Genomic DNA, 26,714 nt, shown 5'->3' on the forward strand with positions numbered 1-26,714 from the left:
CATATTGTGGATCAGCTCAATGGACAAATAGGACGTGTTCTTATTCGCTCCCGAGTAAATGCATGCATATTGATACATGTATATAAAGTCCAAACAATAAACATGTACTTAATAGTATTCATCTGCAGCTTCAGCTTACATGTATGTTTAATGTAAATCTTTTCCTAACTTTGGCTGTCTTATGTAAATATTTTTCTGTCAAGAGTCGGACCCTCTCGAAAATTTGACAATGAAAGGAGAAGATAACGAACCGTGATTGATCTCATAACTCCTATAAGCAATACAAAATAGATATCATGGTCAGTTTCATGATATATATAATTTTTGTATCGATTTATTTCGTAGATCTTACACTCTTACGGATATATATATATATATATATATATATATATATATATATATAAAGTCAAAAAATAAAATCCAATACTCAAACTTTTATCTATAGCGCTTTCGCCCTGCAGGCTCGTCAATAGATTTTTAAACAATGAAACAGTTTTAAACAAGAAAAAAGAATTTATTGAATATATGTATGTGTATGTATATATATATATATATATATATATATATATATATATATATATTAAAAGAAATAGAATAAACAGTACACAAAGTTAAAAATTTAACGCAAGCGCTTTCATTTTATAATCCTCAGGCGTTACATTTTAAAATAGTTTTGAAATGGTTTGACGTCATAAAGGCTTCCTAACATTTCACGTACATAACGACGTCATAAACGAATGAAGGGAAAAGGATTTTACGTTAAGCATATTATGACGTCATAGATAATAACAGTAAACATATTTTACAGTAAGCTATTGAGAGCCGGTTTTAAAGTCTTAATAAAGTGTCTTTCTTTTTCTCGTCGGGAAATAGTATTTTCTGTATACAGTTTATAAAACGGAAATACACTGAATTGTCCGTGGCCACACACATCTATATGTTCACTAACTTTAATTTTTCTGTATTCGGGTGCTGAAATGTGTTGTTTATGAACTCGTATACGAGTTCGCAGAGTAGTTCCAGTATACGAGTTCATAAACAAACATTATATCGGTGAAACTGGAACTACTCTGCGAACTCGTAGCGCCTGAGGATTATAAAATGAAAGCGCTTGCGTTAAATTTTTAACTTTGTGTACTGTTTATTCAACCGAGGTATCAGCTGAGTGATGAGATAAAATAGTATAATCACAATACTCACTAAGATTCTGGTTCTGGTTCGCTGGCACCGGTCCTCTAGCTGAAAGAAAAATAGTAGAGTTTTGTAAATTATCCAGACAACAGAGAATGGGCTAAACAAGTGTAGAGCTTTGTAAATTATCCAGACAACAGAGAATGGGCTAAACAAGTGTAGAGCTTTGTAAATTATCCAGACAACAGAGAATGGGCTAAACAAGTGTAGAGCTTTGTAAATTATCCAGACAACGTAGAATGGGCTGAACAAGTGTAGAGTTTTGTAAATTATCCAGACAACAGAGAATGGGCTGAACAAGTGTAGAGTTTTGTAAATTATCCAGACAACAGAGAATGGGCTAAACAAGTGTAGAGCTTTGTAAATTATCCAGACAACAGAGAATGGGCTAAACAAGTGTAGAGCTTTGTAAATTATCCAGACAACATAGAATGGGCTGAACAAGTGTAGAGTTTTGTATATTATCCAGAAAACAGAGAATGGGCTAAACAAGTGTAGAGTTTTGTAAATTATCCAGACAACAGAGAATGGGCTAAACAAGTGTAGAGCTTTGTAAATTATCCAGACAACATAGAATGGGCTGAACAAGTGTAGAGTTTTGTAAATTATCCAGACAACAGAGAATGGGCTAAACAAGTGTAGAGTTTTGTAAATTATCCAGACAACAGAGAATGGGTTAAACAAGTGTAGAGTTTTGTAAATTATTCAGATATGTAAAGACGCTAATTATTTAATCTATCGTGAGGAATGATGGTGCGAGATGTTGAAATGGGTTATGAATTTTTTCTGCAATGGTTGCTACTTTCATCACCCGACGAAACAACAAAGGAAGCATTTCATTGTTTAAAAACAACAAAGTACGAAGAAAACGTATCTAATGATAGTTGAGAAGAAAGAGCATGTTCTCGGTAAACCGGCCACCCCTCTAATCCGGTCGTTTCATTCAAAGAGAGAGAGAATAGTATAATTCTAAAAGCACTCCATACGTAATGACCATTTGCATGACCGATTAGATTGTGACATTTTCCGGACTACCCGACCCGTCCTCAGGAGAGACAATAGTTTTTATTTATTTATTTATTTATTTTATACATACGATAGCTAGAGATAGAAACATTGTACAGAAAAAGCACCAAATCTACATTGATTCTACAATCGCCTTTACATTTCAAAATAAATGTTTATTGTTTTTGGCTTGAGCATCACTGAAGAGACATTATTTGTCGAAATGCGAATCTGGTGCATCAAAATTGGTAACGTATAAATTTTACATGGTACAAGTCAATAAATATGTGATAGTTTTTTTAACATTTAGATTCTTCAGGATAATAAAACTATTACGGACTGTTTAGCAGGGAGACATCACAAATTATCAGGTCCAAGTAGGGTAATCACCCTCGGGCGCATAGACGCCCTCGGGTGGCAACCCTACTCAGACCTGATAATTTGTTATGTCTCCCTGCTAAACAGTCCATAGTTGTATAATATCACAATAGATAATATATTACCAATCATATCAGAACTACTCATTTATATAAATATACAAATAATCTTACTAAGCTCATCAGGGACAGGGTTTACCCGCATCGATGAATCACAAGCCCTGGGTCTTAAATCCACGTAATCAACACCCACTGTTACATTTTGACGGTCTGGGTCTTCCATCAACAGAACCAGCTGTCAAACAAACAATAAAATGCATATCATGATGTATCTGATTTGCATTTGAACTGACATAAAGAAAGCAAATCACCTCAGCCATGGCAATAAAACGTATGCATTTACTAGAGTTGAATAGATGATTATAATGAACAGTGATCAATCTCATAAGGAATACAAAATTAAGAGTTGGGTAAACACGAACCCTGAACAAACCAGAGGTGGGATCAGGTGCATCGGAGGAGTAAACATCCCCTATCGACCGGTCACATCCACCGTGAACACTTTATCATGATCATGTAAACGGAGTAATCCGTAGTCAAAATCGGTGTGTACAGAACGGCCTAACAATTGGTATGAAACATGTCGGACAGCATTTGACCCACAGATTTGATACACAAATTGCAATAGAAGAAAAAACGAAATAGACTTGTCGATGTTTCAACAGATTTACATGTTAACATACTTAAACGGACTCTTCAGCTGTTCGACAGGTCGACAAATTTGAGGGTGTTGCACAGAAGCGGGAATTTTCCCCAATCGGAGCTCCGTGCCAACATTCGTGACGTAGAACTGACCTTCATTCATATTTATACTCATTGCGTATTTGCCATTTCAATACCTGAAGGATTCCCCAGTACTAGGGACAAGCCCAATACATTTTATGTGTCAATACATTATACATGCAGTCTAAAGATAATTTTTGAAATCATGAAAAAAAAATTCGTGAGTATCGGATACAATGTATACGGTTACATGTTACGAGTGTATCAAATATTTAATATTCTATACTACTACAGTCCAAAAGCCTTATACTCGTATGTATTATTTTCTACAACCAACAGTTGACAACTGTACATGACTCTGGCCACAAAACAATATATGGGAAGTTTAATGCGCATTAATAAAATTCAACATTATTCAAAGTACATGCACCTGTAAAATTGATTCAACATAGCAATTTGCTATTGGAATACATATAAACTCAAACTGTTTAACGGTTATTTACCTCGTTTGGCCTTACAGTTTTTCTTCCAAAGCTTTGTAAAGTTCACAACGGTTTTTCGTAAAGGCACCAAGCCTTTGTCAACAACTTTCATTCAGAAAAAACATACAAGTCCTCGTTAGCAGCCTTGACTATCAAAACACAGGTATTGCATACTGTATTCGGCGTGTTTGCTGAGACTAAACAGTGAAACTAAACAGGTTGGAAGCTTATTTCAAACTCGGAACATGGTAATAAGCAGAGATTTGACATGAAACATTTGTGACAAATTGAGATCGGTTTCGGGATGTATCATAACCTGTTAGAGGCTAAATATAAAGCTTACGTCAACCGGGCTTTATCGTAGGGCATTACGATAGCATCCGAGGGTAGTTCGGGTGCTCAATAGTATAAATATGGGTGTTCTGGCAATAGATCGCAGTTCATTTTTCGGAGCTCGACAGAAGGGAAGGTCCGACAATATTTAATACGGTGTGTGTTAATGTAATTCAGTATACGGTGGCGAGTATATTGGTCTAGAGGATAATAATAAAGTATTTCCTCTGTTATTGCCTTATTGGTGTCGAGATTTGTCCGGTTGTAGTAGGACGTACATACTATACAAGTATCTGTCCGGTATTGGATACAGACTAGCATAGGTCCCAGGCTTGTGTACTCATACCTTATAGGTTTCAATGCTATGTGTGATTAGGATAGGTAATCCTGAAAACTATTTGTATATATTGACTCGTTATCTTAGTTGTTCATTTGTTTAAAATACATATTCATTCATCAATAATCATACTTTCCCCAGACTGGTCCGAATCATCGAACCTAAACACGTTACAAATTTTGGCGGCAGCGGCGGGATTTGGATCAGTCATTAAATTAAAAATATTTGTATTCAAAAATGAATGTGCAAGGTTTACAATCAGATGTAAATTATTTAGAGGGGGAGATAAATCGGCTCGAGAGAGATACATGATTCGTTACGGGTCCTGAACTCTTCTAGGAGGCATGCATCCGGTAGCCCGAGACTCATACCAGGTATGAGTACCAGTACCCCGTATGCAAGACGGGGAGAGAGTGTAAGTGGATATGTCAGTGGTGATGCATGCATAGATGATGAGAGATGTAATTGTCCTGCATCTAACAACAGACCGGTGATGCCCGAGATACGTCCTAGGATGGATGCAAACCAGCATGGACAGGTCCGGTCTAAGCCCCGAAACTTTGTAAAACCATCAACATATGATGGCACAGGTCTCTGGAATGATTACTTGTCTCATTTCGAGTCTGTATGTCTGTTGAACGAGTGGACATATATTGAGAAAGGTTTATACTTGGCGGCATCCCTTAGAGGACAAGCACAAGGTGTTTTAGGAAATCAGCCCAGGGATGAGAGACAGAGCTATCAGAAGCTAGTCAAAGCCCTCCAGGATAGATGTGCTCCAGTAAACCAGACTGAGCTTTACAGAACACAGCTGAGAAAAAGGAGACAAAGGGCGTCTGAAAGTTTGCCGGAGATGGGTCAAGACGTACGGAGGCTTGTTAACTTAGCTTACCCGACTGCTCCTGATGACGTAAGGGAAATACTGGCAACAAAACAGTTCTTGGATGGATTCCATAGTTCATAGATGCGTCTCAAGATAAAACAAGCAAGACCTGTAAACCTGAATGATGCGATACAGCGAGCTGTTGAACTAGAAGCATACAACAGGGCAGAGAGTCGCCGGATAGATGCTGTTAGAGTCATGAGTGGAAGTTATGTAGACTTGTCCAAGGAATCCAAGCTTGACCAATTCATGGAGACAATAGAAAAGAACATGCTATCTTTACAGCGTGATATTAGGGATTTGAAACAATGGAAGTTTCAGTCACAAGGTCAAAAACGTATGCCGCATACATCCACTAAGGATCAAGCAAGAAAATGTTACAACTGCGGATCCGATAAGCATCTTAAAAGAAACTGTCCGCAATTAAGTAAAGAGCTGGAGCACAGTAGTAATTCAAGAGAGACTGAACACAAGAGGACTGATGCAGGTCTAGGGAAAGATAATAACACATGCGACACAAACACCCCGGTGCCTCTTCCATATCATCAAAGGGAATAGCTGAGGATAAAGACAGTGACTGGGATGTAGACCCCGAGGTCCAGGTTGGAGAAGAGGGAGTCGAGGCCACAGAGAAGTAGATTGAAGCTGGACCGTCCTTGTCTGGTAATGAAGAACTGATTACTGGCCGTATTATTCGCAAAAGAACATCTCCAAGTCCAGTCCTTACCTCCAGAAACGTCACTAGTCGGGAAGAGGAAGTAGTACAGAGGAAGAGTGTTGATACTGGTATTTAGACAGTCTCGTTTGAACCCATCCGAGTGAATAAGCCAGCAGATATGAAAGAACAGGGTACTCAGACAGATGGATACCATCGACGGGTCAAAGAAATCGTCATCACTAAGTAACATGAAAACGGACAAAGAGTCAAGCGAATAAGAAAGAGTGAAGAGGTTTTTTTTTAATATGTAAAAGATTATCGGCAGCCGTACTGTAACATTAAAAGACGGTTGTTTCATTGTTGTGACATATGCAATGCTATGCATGTTCAAATTTCAATCACCAGGAAGGTGCGAAAAATTCATCACTCATCTTGTACATTCTTCATGTTTGTTTACTCATCTATTTTAAATAAAGATTATCATGTATATTGTATCATGTGGGGACACATGAGGCATCGAGGCGTGGGTAATGTGACAAATTGAGATCGATTTCGGGATGTATCATAACCTGTTAGAGGCTAAATATAAAGCTTACGTCAACCGGGCTTTATCGTAGGGCATTACGATAGCATCCGAGGGTAGTTTGGGTGCTCAATAGTATAAATATGGGTGTTCTGGCAATAGATCGCAGTTCATTTTTCGGAGCTCGACAGAGGGGAAGGTCCGACAATATTTAATACGGTGTGTGTTAATGTAATTCAGTATACGGTGGCGAGTATATTGGTCTAGAGGATAATAATAAAGTATTTCCTCTGTTATTGCCTTATTGGTGTCGAGATTTGTCCGGTTGTAGTAGGACGTACATACTATACAAGTATCTGTCCGGTATTGGATACAGACTAGCATAGGTCCCAGGCTTGTGTACTCATACCTTATAGGTTTCAATGCTATGTGTGATTAGGATAGATGATCCTGAAAACTATTTGTATATATTGACTCGTTATCTTAGTTGTTCATTTGTTTAAAATACATATTCATTCATCAATAATCATACTATCCCCAGACTGGTCCGAATCATCGAACCTAAACACGTTACACATTTATAAAAACTAGAAGCGTGTTTCAATTAAGAAAAATAAATCTAGATGGAAAAGGAATATGAAAAAAAAATGTGTTCGTGAGGGAGTCGAACCCGGTCGTTTTAAAAATAGAAAACATCTTTACACATAATAGTTGACGACCTTATTCACGGAACCACGCAGTAGACCATACATTACTAAGGAAAAATAACGTACAGGTGAAGTTGAAAATAATACTAGTGAAGTCGTTTCGATTTTTTTAAATTTACAAAAACTGCCCTCGTGAAACAAAATTTCAGAGCGACAGTTTTTTAGAGGAAAACTTGAAGAACATGCTCATGCTAAATTTATTTTGTTTCATGGAGGCAGTTTTTCTGAAATTCGGGGATACCCCTCCATTTTAACGCTAAAAATCATAAAAATCGCTTATTGCTTGATTTAAACTTGAAATATTTTGGCTAATTTTGTTAATACAAGTCTTTTAGACTTATTTTCAAAAATTATTGAATCAAGACATACGTTCCAATTGGTTTTGTCATATATTTGAATAACTTAATTTTTTCGATCTTTCATGCAACACCTGTAGGGAAATTAACATGAGACGTGCAACACCTTCTATACGATTGTAACATACTTTGGGTTTGGAATTAGGGTCAAGGCTAGAATGAGCGTATAATTATTATCTGTGGTTATTAGGAATTTGATCTTATTTCTATGTAAAGGATTGGGCTCAGGGATAAGGGAGACGGGATTGAATTATGAAATGCCAATCAGGGTTAGTGATAGGATTCGAAATTAAGGTTAGTGCTAGATTGGAACCGTTGGTTTCTTAACGTTAACCTCGTTTATTACTGTTCGCTCGTGTATACTTGGCATTTTTAATAAAAGTGTATTTTTGCTCGTCCTTTGAAGTTTTTATTCAAGTTAGGATGTTTAATTTGAATAATGACTTTCATTATGTCTTATTTCCATTTAGTCATTTCTTTGACATCACTGTTATAATTCCAGCATTAGCAGACTTTCGCAATGAAGAATCTAATGCATTCATTGTCATTTGCTCACTTAGTTGTACCAGAAACGTTGTAAAAGTATCAAATTTTGATACATTCTAGTGGTTCTTATTTAATAAAGATTTAAAAATTGTACATATTCATTTGATTACAGTTTATCTCTTTTTGTATCCACTCTGTTTATGCATGCACTGTGCTCACCTGGAAAGTTTCTACATCGTCTGGAATCGCATCTATATCCACTCGAAGTATACGCCATGTCCCGTCGTGCGTGGAACTGTCACGCCACACTTCACCCTCGCTGTTGCCTGCGAAGAGCAGCATTTTGATGGTAGCATTTCCCACCACTTTGCACTGAATCAGAAAGCAGTAGGATCCTTCCGTGTGGTTAATGAACGGCGTCATCATAAAACTATTATAGAATAGTTCCGCTCTTGAGTCGTACTCCAGATAACTTCCTATAAAAATAACTCTTATGGACTACACTGTCGAATACTACAATTTTGAATTGTCATAAGAATAGTAAGTTGTAATTTATGCATGCTTATAGGACAGGCATACCTTTAGGAACGTCTACAGCTACCCCACTGCCATTCTCAACAATTCTTAATTGTTGAATGTTATGCCAAAAACATTTGGACGTGTCGAATCCACATGCAAGTTGACTATAATCTACAAAAAAATTGAAATCACAAAGATATACTTTTAAGAAAACATGTTGGAGGTCTCGTTCTTGTTACCTTATACATTAGTTTAGCCGTGATTTGTTGTTTATTATGGTAGAGGGCCGTGGTTGGATGTTTACAATCGTAGAGAGCCGTATTTTATTGCTTGTTATGGTATAGAGTTGTGTTTTGTAGTTTACTGTACAGTTAGGTGATTTCTTGTTCTTTTCTATGCTGAAGGGTCCTGTTTTGTTGTTTGATTTCATGGGTTGTTTTTTTTTTTATGTGTTGTGGTGGAAGGCCTTGTTTTGTTGTTTACTAAGGAGGAAAATAGTGTCTTGTTCTTTACTATGGTAGAGCCCGTGTTTTGTTTTTCTGTGGTGTATGGACTGTGTTTTTGATTTGATCGCTATGATGAATGAACCGTATTTTGTTGTAATCCTTTGCTATGGTGGAAGATTTTGTTTGTTGTCATGTTTTGCTACTGTCGTTTGTAATGGTGGGGGACAGCGTTTTGTTCTTTACAATACGTAAAGACTTGTTTTGTTGTTATCATTTGCTGTAGTAGTCCTTGCCTTTGTTACTTTTTGCTATAGTGGAGGTCAGTGTCTTGTTGTTTGCTATATTAGAGGGAAATATTTTATTTAAGGTCAATGTCTTCTTGTTTGTTATATTAGAGGGAACAATTTAAGGCCAATGTCTTGTTGTTTGTTATATTAGAGGGAACTATTCTGCTGTTTGTTATGATTGTTGACAGTATTTATTGTATGTTCAACGAGAAGTTGTATTTCTCTGTTGATACAATAACTATGATATCTTAGACTCGTGTTTAGATTTAAAATTACTTGTTATGTAGGAGGACCTTGTTTTGTTTCTTTTGCTATGGTCGAGTGTTATCTTTCGTTGTTGTTGTTATTGTATATTACGGTTGAGAGTTGATACCCATCCATGGTCAAGAGCGCCGACGTTTGTTGTTGTTAACCTTTGCTATGCTAAAATCCACTTAAGACGTCATTCTTTTGTTCGAACACTCCATTATTTTTCAGGATTGGAGTGTTCGGAAAGTAGGTCAACCTTTATACAAGTAGATATAAATGCATGCAACAAAAGAATGAAAAACGTAAGACATGATTAAAATGCACAAAGATTAGTTTTTATTATGGTGGATTTTAAGTGGGTCAATGTACTCGTATCACTCCATTCCCTAAAAGCAATGGAGCGATATTCGTACATTAACCCTTACGTAACAGGTTGTATATATCTTGTTACTGATATCTAGGAGGGATATCATTTGTTGTTATTATGCTTTGCTGTAGTGGAGGGAGTATGTCCTATTGTTTGCTTTGGTGGGTAATCATGTTTTGTTAAAGTTATATCGTTGGAGAAGGCTTAGGGTCGTGATTTGTTACTACTATTGTTGGATATGATGAAGAGTCCTGTTTGTTGTTGTTATTGCTGGATATGCTAAAGAGTCTTGATTTGTTATTCGTATTATTGGTATCAGATAATATTTTCTTGTTATTATTGTTGACTATTATGGAAAGTCGACTTTTCTTGTTACTAATGTTGACTATGATAAAGAAACTTGTTTTATTAGTAGATGAAGAATAGCGTTATTGTTATTGTTTACTATGATGTCTAGCCGTGCTTTGTTGATGCGATTTTTGATATGGTGGAATGTCTTATGGTAGTTGTGAATCTTGTTCTGTTATCTATGAAGGCTATATTGGAGAGTCGGATGCTTTTACATTTCCAACAACATTTCGATGCCGAGGAGGTTATTCTGCATCATCCATGACATTTTATAAATTTTAATCATCCATAGAATTTTATTTTATTCTACTACGACTCAGAAATATACAGTCGATCGTTTACCTACTTCGTGACTTGTCAATTTCCGAAACGGACTAGCTCTACGTGTTTTTTGCTGACGAAAAAAAGGTGAGACGATAGGTTATACTACAGTTGTTTTAGTTTGATATTGACGGATTATATCAACTGCTTGGAACACACAGTCCATAAAAACTATATATACGTGGAAGAGGGCTAGCTTATCTGTGCATCGCCATGTATGTTTAAATGAAAGGTAAATATAACGAACAGTGACCAATCTCATAACTCCTACTGTACAAGCAATACAAGATGGAGAGTATTGTGCAAACACGGACGCCTGGAGATACCAGAGGTGGGATCAGGCACATAGGAGGAGTAATAATTCCCTGTCGACCGGTTACACCCGCCGTAAGCCCTCTATCTTCATCGGGTAAACGGAATTATCCGTAGTCAAAATCAGTGTACCATCAGTATGTGTATCGATCTCGGAATGCAGACAATTGGTTTGTATTAATACGAAGTGCAAGTGAGATGCATATCAATAATCTGTTATTATGTATGAAGGTATATCGCAGAATAATGACCATAGTATTTCTTTGATATTTGCAACAACCGTGGTAGAATTCTGTTATATTGTATGTTGGTACTTTTCTTGGCTGTAGTGGAGCACTGTGTCTGGGTTGGTTATACAGGATAATTGTGTTTTGTTGGCTGTGTAGAATGACTGTGTTTTATTTACTTTTGTAGTGGACTTTGTCTTGTCTGGTGAAGGGACTGTTTACCATGGCGAGGGGCTTTGCTTTGTCTCGCTGACAGTGTCGAAAAACTGTATCGTGTTTACTATGTTTACTGTATTAGCGGGTTGTTTCTTGCTGACTATGGAGGAGGATTTTCTTTTGCTTCCTATGCTGTAGGACGGTTTTTATGGTAGAGAAGTCTCTCTTGTTTACTGTGTTGGAGAATTGTGTCTTGTTTAATATTTTGAACAATTAGTATTGCGCCTTGTTTATCATGTTGGTGGACTGTGTTTTGCTGACTAGGGGGGATAACCGTCTTGTTTATTATGTTGGTTGACTGTGTTTTGCTGACTATGGTGGATAACTGTGTCTTGTTTATTATGTTGCTTGACTGTGTTTTGTTGACTATGGTGGATAACTGTGTCTTGTTTATTATGTTGGTGGACTGTGTTTTGCTGACTATGGTGGATAACTGTGTCTTGTTTATTATGTTGGTTGACTGTGTTTTGCTGACTATGGTGGATAACTGTGTCTTGTTTATTATGTTGGTTAACTGTTTTGCTGACTATGGTGGATAACTGTGTATTGTCTATTATGTTTGTTGACTGTTTTGCTGACTATGGTGGATATCTGCGCCTTGTTTATTATGTTGGTGGACTGTGTTTTGCTGACTATGGTGGATAAATGTGTCTTGTTTATTATGTTGGTTGACTGTTTGATACGGGAACGAAATATGTACAGCGTGAATGAGACGGAAGGGATTTTCATGAAGCTTTAAATAAGTTAAAATAAAGAAAAATTAAAACGTACAAAGTCCTATATTAAAACTTAAATGAGTACATAATTCTAAGCACATTCCTCTTTTTAAATACAAATAAATACGGATTTTTTTTCTTGCATTATTCCAGAAATGGTTGTTTGCGTTTTTAACATTTAGACTATAAATTTCCTGTTTAACTTTGGATACCGAATTGTTTACTATAGTGGAGGACAGGGTCTTGTTTACTATAGTGGAGGACAGGGTCTTGTTTACTATAGTGGAGGACAGGGTCTTGTTTACTATATAGAAGGATGTTTGCTGTGGTTGTTATGTTTGCTGTGTTTTGTAGTTTTCATTTCTAGTGATGGAGGATCATTTTTTGTTTTTGTTGTTATTATTTTTGTCGTCGATGATAATAATGTTCATGTACTTTGTGTTTTGAAATAACTTACCAATAGTAGCTGAAAATATAAAAATGGACATGATTAAAAGTTATACATATAACTTTACGAGACATCAATCTATTTCAAACTTTCCAAGTTCATAATATGAATATTGAATATATACCTACCTTGTATATACGTCTTAATTTTAAAATTTAAGTGCATTTGTTAAGGAGGAATGCAACACCAGATGAAAAGTGGAGGATACATGTATGTGCAACAATATTTTGAGTTTTCAAATTTACTTTAATTGGTGAAAAAATGCAGTCTTAGTAGAAAGCAATCTGGAAAAAAAAAAACAAGAGAATTGTGTCTTGTTTAATATTTTGAACAATTAGTATTGCGCCTTGTTTATTATGTTGGCTGACTGTGTTTTGCTGACTATGGTGGATGACTTCGCCTTGTTTATTATGTTGGCTGACTGTTTTGCTGACTATGGTGAATAACTGTGTCTTGTTTATTATGTTGGTTGACTGTGCTTTGCTGACTATGGTGGATAACTGTGTCTTGTTTATTATGTTGGTTAACTGTGTTTTGCTGACTATGGTGGATAACTGTGTCTTGTTTATTATGTTAGCTGACTGTGTTTTGCTATGGAGATAACTGTGTCTTGTTTATTATGTTGGTGGACTGTGTTTTGCTGACTATGGAGATAACTGCGCCTTGTTTATTATGGTAGTGGACTGTGTTTTGCTGACTATGGTGGATAACTGTGTCTTGTTTATTATGTTAGTTGACTGTGTTTTGCTGACTATGGTGGATAACTGTGTCTTGTTTATTATGTTGGTTGACTGTGTTTTGCTGACTATGGTGGATAACTGTGTCTGGTTTATTATGTTGGCTGACTGTGTTTTGCTGACTATGGTGGATAACTGTGTCTTGTTTATTATGTTGGTGGACTGTGTTTTGCTGACTATGGTGGATAACTGCGTCTTGTTTATTATGTTGGTGGACTGTGTTTTGCTGACTATGGTGGATAACTGTGTCTTGTTTATTATGTTGGTTGACTGTGTTTTGCTGACTATGGTGGATAACTGTGTCTTGTGTATTATGTTGGTTGACTGTTTAATACGGGAACCAAATATGTACAGTGTGTATGAGACGGAAGGGATTTTCATGAAGCTTTAAATAAGTTAAAATTTAAAAAAAAAATTTAAAAGTACAAAGTCCTATATCAAAACTTAAATGAGTACATAATTCTAGGCACATTCCTCTTTTTAAATACAAATAAATACGGATTTTTTTCTTGCACTATTCCAGAAATGGTTGTTTGCGTTTTTAACATTTAGACTATAAATTTCCTGTTTAACTTTGGATACCGAATACGAAGTTGTAAAAAACCAGTATAAAATTAATTTGTTGTTTAAATTAGCTTTTTCTTTTGTTGTTTTGGAGTTTATTGAGCAAGTACGCAATAAAATTAGTTCAAGACTCGAGACTTAAGGTTTTATTCAATAACGGCTTTGAAACGGCTTGTTATTTGTATGGAATTTGAAAAAGGCAACATATTGCAATGTATCGCAATATCTAAATTAGATATTGCAATATATCGTAATATCGTTTTACTAGCAATACACAACCCTAACGTCGAGAAATTTTCACTGATACTGAGAGGTCATCAGCTGTAAATCAAGTAATGTAAGTCAAGTAACACAAATTCAGACCTATGCTTAGCATTTACGGCCGTAACAGTGAGGGTTCTTTAACGTACCAAAGCCTGCCGTGACGCTGACCACTCCGTTTTTTAATATCATATTTGAAAGACCCGCGTTTCTCACTACGAAATGCCGAGCGTTTAGCAAAGGAGCATTCACTACTTAATATGCTTGCGTCTTAGATTTTACGCGGCCATGGCTTGAGCGGGGCTCGGAACTCCTGACCTCCCGAACGCCCAACCACTGAGCTATCGCGACCGGTTACTATATTGGAGGTATGTCTTGTTTACTATAGTGGAGGACAGGGTCTTGTTTACTATAGTGGAGGACAGGGTCTTGTTTACTATAGTGGAGGACAGGGTCTTGTTTACTATATAGAAGGATGTTTGCTGTGGTTGTTATGTTTGCTGTGTTTTGTAGTTTTCATTTCTAATGATGGAGGATCATTTTTTGTTTTTGTTGTTATTATTTTTGTCGTCGATGATAATAATGTTCATGTACTTTGTGTTTTGAAATAACTTACCGATAATAGCTGAAAATATGAAAATGGACATGATTAAAAGTTATACATATAACTTTACGAGGCATCAATCTATTTCAAACTTTTCCAAGTTCATAATATGAATATTGAATATATACCTACCTTGTATATACGTCTTAATTTTAAAATTTAAGTGCATTTGTTAAGGAGGAATGCAACACTAGATGAAAAGTGGAGGATACATGTATGTGCAACAATATTTTGAGTTTTCAAATTTAATTTACTTGGTGAAAAAATGCAGTCTTAGTAGAAAGCAATCTGGAAAAAAACAAAAGGCCCACAGACCTTATTGGTCACCAGATATTAGTTATAAGTATCACTAGTCCCAAGGCCTATGAAATCTAAACAAATTTCTGTTTTGAATACTAATATAAGTACCTAAGTTTTAAGTTCACATCTTTCTTTTAAATGCCTTATAATATAATGTATATAACATTAACACAATGAAAGCTGAAGATAACGAACAGTGATCAATCTCATAACTCCCATAAGCAATACAAAATAGAGAGTTGGGTAAACACGGACCCCTGGACACACCAGAGGTGGGATCCATTGTCGATCAGTCACACCCGCCGCGGGTCCTATACCTTGATAAGGTATGACTATATGACAATATCACTAAATTGAACCCATCCTAGAGTCAATACCTTGGGATTGCAAAATTCACAGGTTTCGTACATGTTTTTCTATTTTTCCTAAATATTCATTTAGTTTTTATACCATTAAGAAGTATTTCAAATTATAAAGAATATATAATCTCTAAAATAATTTTGGCTCATTCGCAGCACATCTGTATCAATTGATCTATAGGCAGTGTCACTCGGAGCACATCTGTATCAATTGATATATAGGCAGTGAAACTCGGAGTACGTCTATATAATCCAATCTGAAAATACCTCCAATGGAACATTTATATAAATTAATCTATAGATATTGCCCAAGGAGCATGTAAATATACAGAGTCCGTGAGACACGTCCACATTGCCTAGAGTATAGACAGTGTCCTCGGGTATGTTCATTTGGTTCATATATAGACAGTATCCCCTTGGACAAGTTCACATCGCCTAATCTATAATTATACATTGTTCCCTAGTGCACGTCCACATAACGCAACATAAAATCATTGCCCGAAACATATCAGCAACAACCTACAGTCAGTGTTCTCCGGGAGACGTCCATCTTACTTAATACAGACAGTGTTCCCTGAGAAAAATCATTATCATTTGATAAATATACAGTGCCCTTTGAAGATCATTTGTAAAAATAATGTTCAGATTATGTGTCCCATACATATCCTTATTACTCTTCAGTTAGACAGGCTGCCCAGGGGCGAGTCCAGGAATTGAATTTAGGGTAGGGCATAACTTCATCAGGCAGGGGTTCTGAAAGCTCCGAGATTTTGTAGATTTTTTACGGCATGAAATATGTCTCCTATGTATGTAGTCAATTTTACTATTTTCTGTAATTTCTAATGAGGTGAAATTAACAAAATGACACAAATTTTAAGAGTTTTTAAAAAGTGAAATATAGTTTTCCCAATAAAAGTAACAATAAATCAAAATATCTTGTTATTCATGTCTCTGAGAGTGTCGGTGTTCCCCGGAGTGTGTTTTTACTATTTGAGATCTAGTTTGCCAATACAACCTATCATTGGATCAGGTGATGTCTGACGTGTTACATACGGATTGTTGGGCCGTTCTTGGTTAACTGAATTTGACTACGGATCCCACCTCTGGTATATCCAGGGGTCCGTGTTTGTCTGATCCCACCTCTGGTATATCCAGGGGTCCGTGTTTACCTAACTCCCTACTTTGTATTGATTATAAGAGTTATGAGATTGAGTACTGTTCGTTATCTTCACTTTTCGTAGGTCATGTCCCCGGAAATAGGACGCTGTGAAGTGCAACACTGTCCATGATATGTGAAGAATATTTGTCATGAAGTTTTTGATATAATGCTTTAGGGAAAAACATAACTTTCAAATAACTATCATATAATGATCACTTTCTCCTTAAGATAATCAAACTTGCACAAACATGTATAATCAAAGCTTCATTAGATGAGATGGGACACAGTGATACATTGTGAAATGTATATTAGGTGTCAATTTGCAAGTCTACCACCTAAATATGGGTGAACAATTCTCGAGAGGGACGTTAAACAATATAAAATCAATCAACTTACTTGGCAATCCCGGAATTAAAGCTGAAAAAGATTAACATGTTAAACAGTATGTAATCACGTTTCTCAAAAAAAAAAAAAAAAGACGAATTCACACATTTCCCCCCGAAGATGGCATCACACACAAACTTTTCAATTAAAGTAAAATGCCCGATCATTCATGCAATACATTATATATTACCATTTACAACCTGGTCGTTCATGTAATATTACTATGTACTAGCTGATGATTTGAACTGCAATAACATGATTTGTATTGCCTTCATTGTGCGCATTTTAAAATAAAGCATTAAAAAAAAACAAATAGTATTAAAACATGAATGAGAGACAGATTTATTATATGACACGATATTATTTAATGATTAGAAAAAAAGACTTACATGTTTGAACGATATTAATTCCACCTAAAAGCAAAATGATTACTATTAGATTTATCATCATTTCATCATCATCACCAATAACTAAACAACAAGAGGTTTACGGGACACATCGCTCATCTGAACAGTTGTATTTCACCCATGTAAAAGCCTTTGTGTTTGAGTCCTCACTACAGCTATGGGGCATTGATTTGAAAACTTGGAATCATCACCACATGCTGATTGCATATTAATATGACTAATCATATAGGAGCGTACAACCCAGGTAAAATCGAAGGAAGATAGCAAGATAGTTGCAATGGAGAGGGACAGAAATGGTAAAAGGAAAGGGGGAGAGAAATGAGGGAGAAAATAAGAAAAGGAGAATAATAGAGAAGCAACCCTTCCCCTTTTCACCACAAACTACCCTTGCGGGTCTTAAAGACATTTTGATACATTTCGTATGTACTTAATTTCCTTCGTCAAACTTTAAACCACTCTAGTTACTCCACCCTCGCTCCAAACTCTTTTGTCTTGTATACAGTTTTGTTCCACCAAACAATGAAAAAGTTGAATATATATTATGTAAGGATGCGTGTATATCAATTCGAAAAATTGAACCATTTTGGTTTTTGAAGAGGATGATTTGTGAAATAGGTTTCCCGTATCTTCCTATATAAAACTTCAAACATCTGTTGTAATTCAAGCACGGATCATGTTGTGAACAAACTTTAATCTACATTGTATGAGGATGTTTTCATATTGATGTAACAAATTGAGCATCTGGTTCTTGAGATGATGATTTACAACACGAATTATATACAGGCGCGTAGCCAGAAAGAAAATGAAGTGTACGCAAAGTATGGCAAGGGGTCTGGGGACCGCCTTAAGGCCCCCAATGGGTCCAGCACAAACCCCTGGTGGGGGTTGGGAGCGAAGCCCTCGGAAGCTCCTGCGTTTTACCAATGAAATCACCTCCCTGTGCTTAGAAACAGGGTTTCTTGTCAATTTCCAAAAGAATTTACAAAATTATTTTCTAAAGTGCTTTATTATGTGAACTCACTGTGTGTACTTGGACTGACTTTATAGTCGTTTTACGATTTTTTCCCCGTTGTTTTCGACTGGTACATATATGGTAAATGTTACTGATTACAAAGAATATCCTCATCCGTCTACTTCATGTACTAGCATACATGTATGATGTACATTAAAGTGATATTCGACATGATGTTAATGATTTGAAATTCAAAAAGGACTTCAAATTTGATTGAATGGACATTATGATGCTGATTTAATCATAAACTGGGACTATATAATGCAGTTATTTTAGGCACAAATAATTCAACGGCAAATCTCTCTCTCTCTCTCTCTCTCTCTCGCTCTCTCTCTCCAATTAATCAATTAAATGATATACGCAGTCGCGTACTTGCGTATAGGCAGCTACGCGCCTGATATATATCACATAGAAATCCAATATATATGGATACCCACTTCCGCCCTATAAAGCAAATAGAAAATCACTATATATGGATACCCACGTCCGCTCCTATCCGGGATTGAACTACGACCTGCGGAACCAAATCTAGCATCATGGGACCACCTAGCCAAATAATAAAAGTTGTTTTCGATGACGATGGAATTCTCACCACGATGTCATACGTTACGCGGTCATTGAGAATGGAAATGGTAATTGTAAGCCATAGGCTGAGGGCAACGGATCCGTTCGAGAGTCAAACAGCTGTTGTTCGAGGACACAGTCTATAACTGTTTTGTTATACACCTTCATTGTTTAGATTGTTTACTAGATGCCCATGGTTTGTTCAATATACACTTTTGGCAATACAGTGAACCAAATTTCCGATTACAGGGGCATAGAGCATTCGCAACGGATATACCTATGAACAGACAGACAGGCAAATTTTGATCAGTAAAGCTCACTTGAGCCTTCAGCTCAGGCAAACTAAAACAGTAAACACTCTCAAATACTATATGTTTAAAAATTTAGGCAGTAAATTAATCTAACTGTAAATATAATCCAACTGTAAATATAATCCAATATGAAGATACCTGCAGGGGATCGTCTATATAAATTAATCTATAGATATTGCCCAAGGGTCATGTAAATATACAGAGTCCGTGAGACACGCCCACATTGCCTAGAGTATAAACAGTGTCCTCGGGTATGTAAATACACCGAGTCCGTGAGACACGTCCACATTGCCTAGAGTATAAACAGTGTCCTCGGGTATGTAAATACACCGAGTCCGTGAGACACGCCCACATTGCCTAGAGCATAAACAGTGTCCTCGGGTGTGTTCGTTTGATTCATATATAGACAGCATCCTTGCACAAGTTCACATCGCCTAATCTATATACATTGTTACCTAGTGCACCTCGATATAACGTAACATAAAATCATTGCCCAAGACATCCCACCATGGACCATCGTGACCATGGTGAAACGATTCAGTAACGCACGGGTTCCAGATTGTTGAAGCGATCGGTCTATTCATATTTCTCAAAAACAACATGAATGAAAGTTTCCTTTGTCTAAAACATATCGCACGGAAGGCACAGACGTATTGAGAAACAAAATATGACCCATACTGAAAGCAGTTACTTTTCTCAAACACTCGTGTTTAATATCGAGTACCTAAGAAAATTCGCACGGATGTTTGCTGCATGAGCTGAATTCAAGGTTTGAAATAATTTGAGAAAGAACCATGATAATGTGTCAGAAGAATATAAAAAGACATTTAACTTCTTGTATTCTTGCGATACATTATCATGGTTCTTTCTCCAATTATTGCAAACCTTAAATTCAGCTCATGAAGCAAACATACGTGCGAATTTTCTTACAAATGTAGGTACTCGATATTAAACACGAGTGTTTGAGAAAAGTAACTACTTTCATTCAAAGTATGCTGTGCCTTCCGTGCGATATGTTTTAGACAAAGAAAGCTCTCATTTTTGAAATGAATAGACCAATCGCTTCAACAACCTAGTACCCGTGCATTACTGATTCTTTGCACCATGGTCACGATGGTCCACGGTGTATCAGCAGCGACCTACAGTCAGTGTTCTCCGGGATACGTCCATCTTAATACAGACAATGTTCCCTGGGAAAAATCATCATTTGATAAATATACAGTGCCACTTGAAGTACATTTGTAAAAATAATGTTTGGATTGTGTGTTTCATGCATGTCTGTATTACTCCTCATTTAGACACTCTACCTAGGGGCGGGTCCAGGAATTGAATTTAGAGTGGGACGCAATTTCGTCATGCAGGGGTTCTGAAAGCTCCTGGATTATATAGGGCATGACATATGTTTCCTATGTAATCATTTTTACTATTTTCTGTCAATTTTAATGAGGTGAAATTAACAAAATGACACAGATTTTAAGGAATTGTTTTGGAATATAAAGTATAGTTCGTCCAATAAAAGTAACAATAAATCGAAAGACATTGTTATGCATGTCTCTGAGAGTGGGGAAAATGATTGTTTCTTTTATCGTTCTTTTTCTAAACAGACCATGATTAACATTAAATTTGAAACCTTTAGGGAGGGGCCTGGTAATCCACCTACCCTTAAATTCACTCATTCACAATCATCGCCGGTATGACAGTACTTAATTGAATTTTCTACGTAATTGCATTTGCATTGATGATACATGTCTATTACAGTATATAGAAAATGACTATAGCTTTGGCAGATTTATTTCCGGTTTTCTTCACTGCGGAATTTGACCTCACCTCTAACCTTTTAATGGGTTAAAAAACCCACGTGGTGTAAATTTAAATAACAATAACGTTAGTAGGGGTGAATAGGTCACCTGAGTTTACCCAGGTGACCTAAAAATCCGAATCGAAAACATTTTTACTTTTTAAAGAGACACTACAGCTCATTTTGCACAAAAATCATGAAATGACAATTTTCCCAGCGCTTTCTCAATTTTTGTTGCATTGTTGAAAGTATGAACTTTGCGAAAATAACACTTATCTAAAGTTAAAAATTATCGTTTAAACGTAAAAATTAATACTTTTTGATGGCCTATACACAAAATATCGAGTCTCCTCCTTTCAGTCTTCATACGCATGCGCATAGACAGTAAACAGTGCAGCATGTCGTCCAGAGAGAGAAAGTGTAGTTGATAGATCTAGAATTTTGACAGATTCTGTGAGAAAAGAGGTAAAATTAGAATGAGATAAAACTCATACGTGAAATAAAATTTACCTTGGTATCAGTTTGACCGTTGGAAAACAAAGAGCTCGGAGAAACACATGTAACTCAGTGGCGGATCTAGGATTTCCGAAGAGGGGTGTGAAAGTAAAAGATTAGCCAAAGTAATCGGCCATTCTGGTGCAAAATTTGGATTTTCATTCACAATCTGTGGGGTAAAAAGGGAGGGGGATCCTGGCCCCCTAAATCTGCCATTGAGACTAGCTGCGAAGACACCACGTTTAAAAGTAATGCTATTTTTATCTGAACACGACAAGTGTTAGTTGTAAAAACATCGGTCAGTGGGAACATGGAAGGTTTCTGTTGAAATAATGATTTATAATTACTTATTATAAGGAACAGGGAATAATCTTATACTTGAAAGGTGAGTGTGGACCCCCTTGAAGGGGAATTTAAATAATTTCCTACAGAACACCTTTGCTGTCATTCAAAACCACGTGATGTAAATAAGCATTCAAAAGTCCGAGTCAGCATGAAGAAACCTTTGAATTCCGAACGATCTTCAAAGCGCAGTTGAGAGTAAATTGATGCATCCCAATTGTTCAAAATTGTCAGTATCGATATGAAATTTATCATTTTATCAATACATGGTTTTAAAAAGACTTTATTAAAATGTGGAAAATGAGCTGTAGTGTCTCTTTAATTTTTGTTTTTTCCGCGTCTAAAAAAATAAGTGGGAACTTCTTAAAGCTGTATGGTCCGAATTAAACAAATTTTTTCCATCTCGTAAAAACGCTATTAAATCATCGCATGTATGTAGTTATGAGACTGTACGACATATCATAAATTATTTCACCTGATTTAACCCAAAGAATTTGATTTTAAATCGATGTTTACAAATAACCGCGTCACTCTGCCATTTCAAGTGACAGTCACGTGACCAGTTCAAACTTTCAGATCATCGGTGGTCTTATCTGTGTAAAGCTGTGTATTTTGTTAAAACAGTGCCGTACCATAAGTTGAATAGAAATAGAAATATCAAATACCTCTCAGTATTTCGTTGTTTTACGCTCTTTCAGCCTTAAAACTAGACAGTTGCGTATGAGTTAATATATCATGTTGGGATTCCCCTGACGCGCGTGGGTCTATTTATAGACGTCTATTATGGGATGATTTATATATGTAGCCACTATATTTACTTTCTAAATAATATTCGCACTGTTTTCTTTTACATGCAGATGTTTTCAAGCATGTAATTAAGGGAAAGTTAATAACTTTATAAAGTAATTAATCTGCTTTAAAGTAATTATGTACAAAAATAATACATGAACATCGGGTCATACAGCTTTAATATATTTCCTTGGCACATCTGGTAACTGCAAACCACGATGATACCACCCCCACCCCCATTAATAACCAACCATGCCACTTGCTATTATTAACGACTGAAAAGTCATTAATTAACTCTAGTTTTGTGAATAGATCTTAATGTATCTTTAGATCGACAGTGGGGAGGGGCTCAAATATGTTGCAATTTATTCAATAATAATATGCGAATGCCGAAATATTTCATCATTGTGTTACAACTAGGATTATGTACAATATCATAAATATGGTTACAATTTTCTCATCTGAAACATACCATTGCTACAATGGGATTGTTATATGAATTTTGTTTTTAATTAGATAGGTGTGCATAAGGGGGTGGGGATCCGCGCATGTACAGATGTATGTACAATAGTGTTGAATTCATCGATTTATTTAGAATTATCATTATATTGACAGAGTTTTACAAACTTTAGGGTTTGCAACAAGACTTGGGCATTTTTATCATACAATTAGTAACTTGGAAAGATTGAGAGTAGAAATAAGAAAAGTAAAGGCAGTCGAGAGCATACGGTTCAGAACAAGTCGCGTCAAAGATATGTAGGTCAAAGAGAAGGCAACAAAAATAAAATGTATAAATAGTATAAAAATATTTCAGTCACATTCCACTCATTCTCATATAAAACAGCAACACCATGTCGCCAGTATTTATAGTTGAATCGTGGACATAATATAGCAAATACCGCATTCATTTGGCGAGAAAATTTCTGAGGAAGATATAAAAACAAATTTAAAAAATCAAAAGAACTACATTTCAGCATGAATTTATTAAGAACGGGAGTCCAAAGTACAAAAGTACTACGAAAACCCCTTGTCGTCATTTGAGTGGTTCATGTTCAAGTCCAGGTTATAAAAATAAACGTCACATATTCGGGTCAAACAGTGTGTGTTTACGTAAGATTGGAATGGATAGTTGAATTTGTAAAGAAGTTTGGTACGTTATAAGTAACTCCAAATTAATAAAGGACTGATGAACTTTGTCGCCAAATCACATGTAATCAACGAGTCCAATGTACTTCTGAAAAATTCAATATACTTTATGCTTCAGAAAGAGGCAGAATATATTCTTATCAGTTATATATTTTCTATTTTATTTGATATCATAAACATTTCCATCAAGCTGTTAACAATAAAAAAGTTACAAAACCGAGAATCCACAAAAGTCAGTATGCTGGGTTAAGAAAGTAATCATACGGGACGGGCCTACAGGGCATACTACTTGGAAGTGATACAATTTACTTGTGTTTGTTTTTTCTTTAGATCGTTTAGAAATTAAAAAATCAAAATTCACTTTGATATAAACAAAAAATATGGAAATTGAAAAGTTTTATGTTGAGAAAAGTAATATACGGGACGTAATCTACGAGTCCTAATTTTAGTATAGCTATATTCCATCAAGAATATCTATTTTAAAAATTACATCGAGATCGGGAGCTTTTAAATTTTTAAAAACATACGTGTTTATTACGTCATACGGCCAAGAAGTCTACAAAAAAGTTGAAAGGCGGGACGATGTTGTATTCAAAACCAAAGGATAATTTCTGACTGTATTATATTATCATATTTATTTATTTGTGTATGTAAACAGAAAATTGTCTTATTATGCAATAATGTGATTTATTCATATTGTATGGAACACTATTTGTCGGTCGAATAGGCATGCAGATGTAAACAAAATGGCATTGTCATTATGTCACGTGAATTACGGCTCTGCCTCGTAGATTACCTTAATGTTTATGGTTTCCATTTTTAGATTAGTTTTTATTTAGGATTGTGTATGGTCTAATCATGTTTTATTTTAATTTATAATATAACAAATTAATGACTGGATAATAAAAAGCTTTGATTATATGAGACGATTATTCCCTGTTAATGTCTGACTTAGAGGTATACGGACATCTTTAACAACAAAATCTATTCTACACAAGATACTTTATTTTCTGCATGTAATTAAATGATTTCACGTTTTAATAGATCTATTTGACTTATTGATATACAGACGTTTATCAAATCTGGTTACTGCAAAAAGATCTCCAATAAAGAAAGTAAATCTATCAGTTTTTTGTTCCGTAAATTACAGAAAATTATCTTTCTTTTTTAAAAGTAGATTTGTAAAATTTGTACTCTTCAATGTCTATATATAGTATAAGAATGATTATTACTTGCAAAAATACATAATATACTATTTGATTTACTATCTAAAAGTTCCAAAATAAAATATTTTGATGATTTAATCAGACATCGACTCCTAAATTACAGAGGGCGAAATCAAAGTCATACACCTTTAATGAGTGTTTCAGAGATATGCTATACATTTTATCATTTAAAATTCGGGAAGCAAAAGCATTGAAGAGTGTATGAAAAGAATTCTTTGTAAGTAAACAATTTCATTATCTATTCTAAAAATTTGTGCAAAGTTTAGACAAAACATATTTCTTTTGAAATAATTTTCATGATTACAAAAGAATTAGATATTAATACATGTGTCATTGAATGTTGGTTTATGTTGATTTGATTGCATAGTTTAAAATGTTGTCTTTTGATTTCATTAAAACATTTTCACATTTTATATTGGGTTTTCTTCCTATATCATGCTAAATACAATACAAAATGGCCTCGTAAATTACTTCTGGCATTTTATAGTACTCCATTTTAGAAACCATAACTTTTTTTCTGTTCGTCCTGAGCTGCAGATCTTTTTAGTAAGAATCTACGATATAATCAGCAACACATAAAAATAATAGAAATTAACATTCTACAAAGTTTATTTTTCAACTTTTCAAAGTTTCAATTTGCTGTTTTATATAAGAATCAGTGATTCATGTATAATATGTTTTAATGATTTTAATATGAAACCCTGGGAGAAAACTAAAATGGGCTGTTTCTGCTGCCTAATGTCATTCATGTACTGAATATTTGGCAAATAGATATTGTTTGAATTGAACCTGATCAAAGCATGAACATTACAAAATATGTACACTACATGTAGCTGTGCTCGCTCTAACGGTAGAACCGTCAACATATTAATCGATCAGCGTTTGTATGAGACGTTTTCTGGGAATTAATGTTAACTACATCAAACCATACCCATTTGCCTTTCTGCTTCTTCTTGCTGTTGAAGTTCCTCATAGAAAGCTTCTAAATATCAGAAATAAAAGAGTTAAAGTTTTACAAGCCAAATATCTCTTCATTCCTGTTTTAATATACAAAACTTATGCAGAACTTTCAAAATTTTACATGGTTGTATTCTTGCTTTGTGTTTCTGAAAAAAGAGTATTAGTGATGGTGTATGAAAACTCTTACCCAACATTTCAGGAGACATGGTAGTGCTTGTAACCACTGCAAATACAAAAACCCAGAATAGAATAGTAATATCGACAACCTCCTAATGATCATACTGTCCAAATTACAAACTACGAGACAGTCAGATGGCATGTATATAGCTACTTTCATTATGCATCGGAATTTTTCAAAATGCTGCATTTATTGGAATTTAATACAGTATTCAATACTTTATATTTATATTTCTTATGTTTTATGCCTTTTGAAATGCACTGATAATGAGCAATGCGCGTATGAATCTCGATAAAAATAGTACGTCTAACCTAACGTCCGGAAATTCCACAAAAATGAAAGTAGAATGTAAATGCATGTATAAAACATAAATTTCAGTTTTGAAAATACTTGAGGGTATGAACTGCGATTCATGAAAAGTATACCTGGATGAAACGTTGCAGTTCACACTATCACGTATTTTCAAAATGAAATTTTAAATTTATTTCTGAAATCGCAACATCACTGAAAGTTGATTATTCTTATGTTTTCTTTTTATTAC

At 35.4% G+C, this 26,714-nt stretch overlaps 1 long non-coding RNA gene across 1 annotated transcript; it reads right to left on the reverse strand.

Moving 5' to 3' along the window:
- Positions 1 to 1,200: 1,200 nt before the first annotated feature.
- Positions 1,201 to 4,007, reverse strand: LOC130047369 (uncharacterized). Its single transcript, XR_008796264.1, has 3 exons — positions 3,860 to 4,007; positions 2,748 to 2,868; positions 1,201 to 1,239 (listed from the first exon to the last, which is right to left on the reverse strand). It is a non-coding gene; the product is annotated as an uncharacterized LOC130047369 (long non-coding RNA).
- Between the last annotated feature and the right edge of the window lie 22,707 nt (positions 4,008 to 26,714).

Source organism: Ostrea edulis, chromosome 6, assembly GCF_947568905.1.
Source record: "Ostrea edulis chromosome 6, xbOstEdul1.1, whole genome shotgun sequence".
NCBI lineage: Eukaryota > Metazoa > Mollusca > Bivalvia > Ostreida > Ostreidae > Ostrea > Ostrea edulis.